At 42.2% G+C, this 8637-nt stretch overlaps 1 long non-coding RNA gene across 1 annotated transcript; it reads right to left on the bottom strand.

Moving 5' to 3' along the window:
* Positions 1–7645: 7645 nt before the first annotated feature.
* LOC138853265 (uncharacterized) lies at positions 7646–8309 on the bottom strand. Its single transcript, XR_011392465.1, has 2 exons — positions 8089–8309; positions 7646–7936 (listed from the first exon to the last, which is right to left on the bottom strand). It is a non-coding gene; the product is annotated as an uncharacterized lncRNA (long non-coding RNA).
* Between the last annotated feature and the right edge of the window lie 328 nt (positions 8310–8637).

The raw sequence follows: 8637 nt of genomic DNA, 5'->3' as shown, positions 1-8637 counted from the left end.
CACTTTCCCCGAATCACTTCATTGATGTTACTTTGCTCACCATCCAACAGCACAGTTATAAAAAAAACACTTGGCTCCACTCCTATCTAACATGCTTGCTGGATGTCCAGGGCCTTTGCACACCCAGAGAGCATGCAAGAGCAGGTTATTTATTATATTTGTACAAAGGGTGTACAAATGAATTCTCAGGTATCTAAGATTATGACACTTGGTAGGGGTTTTTATTATGCTTGTGGAAGCACTAAGCCTGCAAGGGTCATTCAGCATCTGGGAAAATGCATTGTATTCAGGCTTAATGCAAAGAATTTGAGAAAAAGTTAATTCCTTAGAACGAAAGACCTCCCACCAGCATAAGGAACCTCCCTTGTGGGAACATTTAGGGAAGAAGGGAGGCAGTAGTACTAAATCCATAGGTTACAGTGCCTGGGGAAATTTGAGATAACCAGGTTCAGTATTATTATAATCAAATAAAGTGCTAAACCGACAAGGGTCATGCAGCGCTGCAGGGCAAAGAACTGTGCCGGGGCTATAAAAAGCTAGGTGGAGAGGGGATCAGAGGTGATGGGTGAAAAGGGCTGGAAGGGACGTTAGGGGCTGTGTGTCAAAGTTCGTATACTAAATCAATTGCTGACAAAAAGTCAAAAAGTGATCATAAGTCAAAGGCAGGGCGGTCTGCAAGAAGGGAAGATAAGGTAAAAGCGGGAGGGCGGCGGCGTCGGTTAAGGTAAATCCTGCGAGCTCGCTGGTTAACTGGACAATCCACAAGAAAGTGAAGAACCGAAATAGGGACCCGACAAACCTCACAGAGAGGGTAAGGCAAGTATGGCCGATGCAAAGATGGGAGAGCGCTCTCCCGAGTACGGCAACGGTGGTAAGAAGATGGTCACTAACCCAAAAGCAATTTAATAGAGTGCAATTTATTGTGGTGCATGTCCGACCACCATTGTTGCCAACGGCCGCGAAGACGGGTAGAGATAACAGTAAAATAGTCCCTGGACAGAATATCTCAATAGGAAACCAGAATATCACGCACCACTGACTGCGCAGCAGTGTCCGCCTTTTCATTGCTCGACACATCAACGTGTACAGGGACCCAACAGAAAACAATGTCTTTGTTTTCGCTAGCTACATGGTGCAACCAAAGTTAAATATGAAGGACCAGTGGATGAGGGGAATCAAATTGTTTAATGGCCTGTACAGTGCTGAGGGAATCCGAAATGATCACAAATGCTGAAAGAGACATACATGTAATATGGAGAAGCACCATGAGGATGGAATACAACTCGGCAGTAAAAATACTAGCTAAGTCAAATGACCCTGGACAACGTCGTCAGGGAACATTGCCACGAACCCAATACCGTCAGAAGGTTTAGAACCATCTGTATAAACAGCAATGGCACGAGCATGTGACCAGAAGTGATCAAGAAAAAGAGAGCAAGAAGCAGCCATAGGTAGGAGATCTTTGGCACACAGCAGTAGGGAAGAACAGACACGAACCGTCAGAACTTCCCAAGGGGGAAGGGAAAAGGCAGACGCTACATGAACATACAAGGGAAGCAACTGGAGATAAGACCGGAGTGAAGACGTAAAGAAAATGGATGGAGTAAGCAGGGGCGCCAATCAAATAATGGGCTTCTACTAACGTCTGAGATCAACCTATATGTAGAAGAAACCCGTAGGTCATGAGAGCGGAGAAAGTAATGAAGGCAATTCTCGGGTGCTAAAGTGTAATAAGTTCACTATTTTGCCATTATATTATATCATAGTGACAATCTGTCCCTTAAACTTTCTTTACCATTACTTAATTTAGTCCCTTATATATTTTCTCCTTTATTTTAGCTTAACTTATGCCTAGAACAGATTAACTCGGTGGCACTCGATGTATGCACAAGGCTTATTCCTCTAAGAAAAAGGAGGAGTAGATGTAAAATAGAAAGAGACAGGCGCTCCCTTTACAGGCGACGGAAAAGAATAACAGAGCGGCTAAAAGAGGTCAATATATCTGAAATGCGTAGGGAGACACTGGTCAGAGAAATAGCAAGCATCGAACTTAAGCTAAAAGAATCCTTTAGGAGTCAGGAATCGCGGGAAGAACTAAAAACCATAAATGAAATCGAAAGAAACCCAAAGTATTTCTTCTCCTATGCCAAATCAAAATCGAGAACAACGTCCAGTATTGGGCCCCTACTTAAACAAGATGGGTCCTACACAGATGACAGCAAGGAAATGAGTGAGCTACTCAAGTCCCAATATGACTCAGTTTTTAGCAAGCCGCTAACCAGACTGAGAGTCGAAGATCAAAATGAATTTTTTATGAGAGAGCCACAAAATTTGATTAACACAAGCCTATCCGATGTTATCCTGACGCCAAATGACTTCGAACAGGCGATAAATGACATGCCCATGCACTCTACCCCAGGGCCAGACTCATGGAACTCTGTGTTCATCAATAACTGCAAGAAGCCCCTATCACGAGCCTTTTCCATCCTATGGAGAGGGAGCATGGACACGGGGGTCGTCCCTCAGTTACTAAAAACAACAGACATAGCCCCACTCCACAAAGGGGGCAGTAAAGCAACAGCAAAGAACTACAGACCAATAGCACTAACATCCCATATCATAAAAATCTTTGAAAGGGTCCTAAGAAGCAAGATCACCACCCATCTAGAAACCCATCAGTTACACAACCCAGGGCAACATGGATTTAGAACAGGTCGCTCCTGTCTGTCTCAACTATTGGATCACTACGACAAGGTCCTAAATGCACTAGAAGACAAAAAGAATGCAGATGTAATTTATACAGACTTTGCAAAAGCCTTCGACAAGTGTGACCATGGCGTAATAGCGCACAAAATGCGTGCTAAAGGAATAACAGGAAAAGTCGGTCGATGGATCTATAATTTCCTCACTAACAGAACACAGAGAGTAGTCGTCAACAGAGTAAAGTCCGAGGCAGCTACGGTGAAAAGCTCTGTTCCACAAGGCACAGTACTCGCTCCCATCTTGTTCCTCATCCTCATATCCGACATAGACAAGGATGTCAGCCACAGCACCGTGTCTTCCTTTGCAGATGACACCCGAATCTGCATGACAGTGTCTTCCATTGCAGACACTGCAAGGCTCCAGGCGGACATCAACCAAATCTTTCAGTGGGCTGCAGAAAACAATATGAAGTTCAACGATGAGAAATTTCAATTACTCAGATATGGTAAACATGAGGAAATTAAATCTTCATCAGAGTACAAAACAAATTCTGGCCACAAAATAGAGCGAAACACCAACGTCAAAGACCTGGGAGTGATTATGTCGGAGGATCTCACCTTCAAGGACCATAACATTGTATCAATCGCATCTGCTAGAAAAATGACAGGATGGATAATGAGAACCTTCAAAACTAGGGAGGCCAAGCCCATGATGACACTCTTCAGGTCACTTGTTCTATCTAGGCTGGAATATTGCTGCACACTAACAGCACCTTTCAAGGCAGGTGAAATTGCCGACCTAGAAAATGTACAGAGAACTTTCACGGCACGCATAACGGAGATAAAACACCTCAATTACTGGGAGCGCTTGAGGTTCCTAAACCTGTATTCCCTGGAACGCAGGAGGGAGAGATACATGATTATATACACCTGGAAAATCCTAGAGGGACTAGTACCGAACTTGCACACGAAAATCACTCACTACGAAAGCAAAAGACTTGGCAGACGATGCACCATCCCCCCAATGAAAAGCAGGGGTGTCACTAGCACGTTAAGAGACCATACAATAAGTGTCAGGGGCCCGAGACTGTTCAACTGCCTCCCAGCACACATAAGGGGGATTACCAACAGACCCCTGGCAGTCTTCAAGCTGGCACTGGACAAGCACCTAAAGTCAGTTCCTGATCAGCCGGGCTGTGGCTCGTACGTTGGTTTGCGTGCAGCCAGCAGCAACAGCCTGGTTATTCAGGCGCTGATCCACCAGGAGGCCTGGTCACAGACCGGGCCGCGGGGGCGTTGACCCCCGAAACTCTCTCCAGGTAAACTCCAGGTATATAACTACCTTAGTTCATATATTCACAATTGTTAAAATAATCAAGGTGCTATTCTCAAGTGCTAAAGTGTAATAAGTTCATTATTTTGCCATTATATTCCCAAGCTCATTTTTTTTTTTCTCCTCTTGTCCCTATAGTCACATTTATTAAAATACTCCAGGTGCTATTGACTACCTCAGGTGCTAAAGATTTTGCTTTTAATACATTCTTTTATTATTATATTCATTAGCTCCTTTATTTTAGCTGTAAATATCTACTGTAGTTTATAAACTCACTTGTTAAAATAATTAAGGTGCTATTAGATGCTTAAGTGTATAACTGAATTTTCTATTCTGGAATAATCCCTTTTTCTTTCAAATTTTTACAAGCTTTAGATTAATCACGGTGTCTTAGTCATAAGTCTGGAGTTTACCTGGAAAGAGTTCCGGGGATCAACGCCCCCGCGGCCCGGTCTGTGACCAGGCCTCCTGGTGGATCAGAGCCTGATCAACCAGGCTGTTACTGCTGGCTGCACGCAAACCAACGTACGAGCCACAGCCCGGCTGGTCAGGAACCGACTTTAGGTGCTTGTCCAGTGCCAGCTTGAAGACAGCCAGGGGTCTATTGGTAATCCCCCTTATGTATGCTGGGAGGCAGTTGAACAGTCTTGGGCCCCTGACACTTACTGTATGGTCTCTTAACGTGCTAGTGACACCCCTGCTTTTCATTGGGGGGATGTTGCATCGTCTGCCAAGTCTTTTGCTTTCGTAGTGAGTGATTTTCGTGTGCAAGTTTGGTACTAGTCCCTCTAGGATTTTCCAGGTGTATATAATCATGTATCTCTCCCGCCTGCGCTCCAGGGAATACAGGTTTAGGAACCTCAAGCGCTCCCAGTAATTGAGGTGTTTTATCTCCGTTATGCGCGCCGTGAAGGTTCTCTGTACATTTTCTAGTTCAGCAATTTCACCTGCCTTGAAAGGTGCTGTTAGTGTGCAGCAATATTCCAGCCTAGATAGAACAAGTGACCTGAAGAGTGTCATCATGGGCTTGGCCTCCCTAGTTTTGAAGGTTCTCATTATCCATCCTGTCATTTTTCTAGTCTAGTTGTAGATTCAATATAAATCTTATATCATTTTACTCAGGAAATCTAGTTTGTAAAATTACTCTCATCCTAAGATTACAGGCATAGATCCTGATGTAAACTTTTTACAAAATGAATTACACGAATCAACCAGTAACTGCAATTACTACACAGCAAACCAAGCAAAGACATTACTCAGTGCAAACAATAACATAACCATCTTTAACTACAATGTCAGATCCTTGAGCAAACATTATGATGACCTCACAGCATTACTCAGTTCCCTTCTTTCCAATATATCAATCATCACGCTCACAGAAACCTGGCTTAAGCCTGATATTACAGATTTCTATACCATTCCTGGCTACATGGCCATACACAACTGTAGAACAGACCAGCAAGGGGGAGGAACAGCTATATACTATTCAAATCAACTTGAATGTATCAATAAATCTTGTACAAGGGACGAACATTGAGAATATATCATAGCCAAATTTAAATCAAAAGACCTGCAAAAACCCCTCATAGTTATAAACATCTACAGAGTACCACAGTCAAACATTTATCACTGTAGTGAAAAACTAGGAAACATGATTACTGATGCACACATGAATAAAGACCACCTACTACTAACAGGAGATTTCAACATAAACATACTACACGACAAAGACCCACAAGTAACCGAATTCACAAACACAATGAGTAACTGCCTGTTGCTACCAGCAATATCTAAACCTACAAGAATCTCCGAGACGAGCATCTCCTTAATAGATCACATCTGGACAAACACCATATCCCCTTTAAAATCAGGCATAATCACAGACAACACTACAGACCACTACCCAACCTTTCTCACAACTAATCTGGACAGTTAAATAACCATGCCACATATAAACTAAATAACGCAGATCTTAATACTATTGATTGCGAAAAGGATTTAGGAATTCTGGTAATCTAAAACCAAGACAACAGTGCATTAGTGTTCGCAATAAAGCTAACAGAATTCTTGGCTTCATATCTGGAAGTATAAATAATAGAAGTCCTCAGGTTGTTCTTCAACTCTATATATCCTTGGTTAGGCCTCATTTAGACTATGCTGCTCAGTTCTGGTCACCGAATTACAGAATGGATATAAATGCTCTGGAAAACGTACAGAGGAGGATGACAAAGATGATCCCATGTATCAGAAATCTTCCCTATGAGGATAGACTGAAGGCCCTGAATCTGCACTCTCTCGAAAGGCGTAGAATTAGGGGGGATATGATCGAGGTGTATAAATGGAAAACAGGAATACATAAAGGGGATATAAATAGCGTGCTGAAAATTTCCAGCCAAGACAGGACTCGCAGCAATGGTTTCAAGTTGGAAAAATTCAGATTCAGGAAGGATATAGGAAAGCACTGGTTTTGTAATAGAGTTGTGGATGAGTGGAACAAACTCCCGAGAACAGTTATTGAGGCTAAAACGTTGTGTAGTTTTAAAAATAGGTTAGATAAATACATGAGTGGGTGTGGGTGGGTGTGAGTTGGACCTGACTAGCTTGTGGTGCTGGGTCTGGTGCTGTGCTCCATCCTTGAGTGGAGGTGACCAGACTGGGTGGGTCATTGGTCTAATCCGGGGGGGGGGGGACATGAACCTGCTCCGCATGGGTCAGTAGGCCTGTTGCAGTGTTCCTTCTTTCTTATGTTCTTATGTTCTTAACCTTCAGACTACATAACGAGACAGCAGTTAACAACTTTATAGCAGCTATGAATAACATCGATTGGCAAAATGAGCTCGAAACATATACAGATATGAATGAATGTATAAATAACTTTCTAAAAAAAGTCCAATGCCTCTATAACAGACATTGCCCCAGAAAAACTAAACAGATCACAGCAAAGAGACTGAATAATCCCTGGCTAACACCAAGCATCCTCAGATCCATTAACACAAAGCACAAATATCAAAAACAGTATAGAATAGGTCAAATAACTAGAGAACAGTCGAAAAATTACTCGTCAGCACTTACCAGCCTGATAAGAAGGTCAAAAAAATTGTTATGAAAATAGATTACATAACATCAAAGGTGATATGAAAAAAAAAACTGGAAAACTATCTGACATTCTTGGAACTAAAAAGTTATCTAAAAACAAAACAATCAAACTAACAAAATCAGATGAACCCCTACTCACTCCAACCGAAACAGCACACAGACTTAATGTTTTCTTGACTCAAGAAATCGTAATGACACGATTGCAAATAAACCATACCCCTAACGCGACGGGCTGGAGTTTTGAGACTATGACCGCGGGTTCAATCCCGGCCGGGGGTATGGTTTAATGTTTTCTTCTCCACCATAGGAAAAAAATCTAGCAAACAAAATACTAAGCACAAACGCCCGTCCATCAGACTACCTCGTAGGAACCTACCCAAATACGCTATTCCTAGCTCCAACCAACCCCACTGAAGTTACACCCATTGTCAGTGGAACGCCTTCCAACTGAACAAAAGAAACTAATGGAAAAAAAAATAAATAAAGAAATGATTTAAGGAAAAACAAGATAAAATGATTTTTGAGAATTTTACTTAAAATTTAAATATAATAAAAAAAATATGGCCTTCAATTCAGGTAGTTGGGTAGGAGTAGGTATGGCCCTAGATAGTTCCTCTGATGTTATTTATGTAGGTTATCCTGGGCAGATGGTAATCCGATGTTCTGGAATCTCCTACCACTTGGATGGAGCACAAGTAGTATAGGTAAGGGCCGGTAGTTGTAGAATAATGTTAATAAGTATTATTAACACACGTCTTGCCCCTTTATCTGGCGTCTATCCTGGAAGACCACGCCAGGAACAGAGCTGACAAATAAGAGAAAATAAAACTGGTTACCCATAGTCATGATAATATAACATCTAAGAAAGAAAAAGAATGATAAAGGCCAAAATCATTACTGGTAACCAGCAAACACTAGAAAAGAACAAACAGTAATACTCCTGGTAGATCACCCTACCTGATTAGGAGAAGAGTGGAGGCGAAGTGACTCTCCAAACTTCCATCCACACCAGGTAAGGTCAATATTACCAGGAGTAGAAACTTTAACAAATCGGACACCAGGAACTAGTTTTGCCCCAGCCCGCCAGAGAGGGGGGGGGGTGTGTGCGCGCGCAACGTAACTCTCTAATGGTTCCTGGTTGCCCGAACAACCTTAACCCCACTTACACCTACTTTTCCCTCACACCCATCATAAACACCCTTAAAAACAAGGCAGGTGACATAAACAACTTGCCTGCTTTTATGTACAAAAAAGCTTCTCAAATATTGTCACCAATTATTGCAACGCTCTTTAACAGATTCATTGAATCAACTACCTTCCCAACAATCCTCAAAATAACGAGGGTCACTCCGATCCATAAAGGAGGTGATCAAGCTGACTTGAATAACTATAGACCAATATCTAACCTACCACTGCTCTCTAAAATTTTTGAAAAATTAATTCATAGACGGATCTTTTCCTACCTCGTTTCACACAACATATTAAACCCTTGTCAGTTTGGATTCA

The sequence above is a fragment of the Cherax quadricarinatus genome, chromosome 26 (assembly GCF_038502225.1).
Source record: "Cherax quadricarinatus isolate ZL_2023a chromosome 26, ASM3850222v1, whole genome shotgun sequence".
Classification (NCBI taxonomy): domain Eukaryota; kingdom Metazoa; phylum Arthropoda; class Malacostraca; order Decapoda; family Parastacidae; genus Cherax; species Cherax quadricarinatus.
Note: the sequence above shows the minus strand (reverse complement) of the source record. Positions and strands in the feature narration are given on the sequence as shown.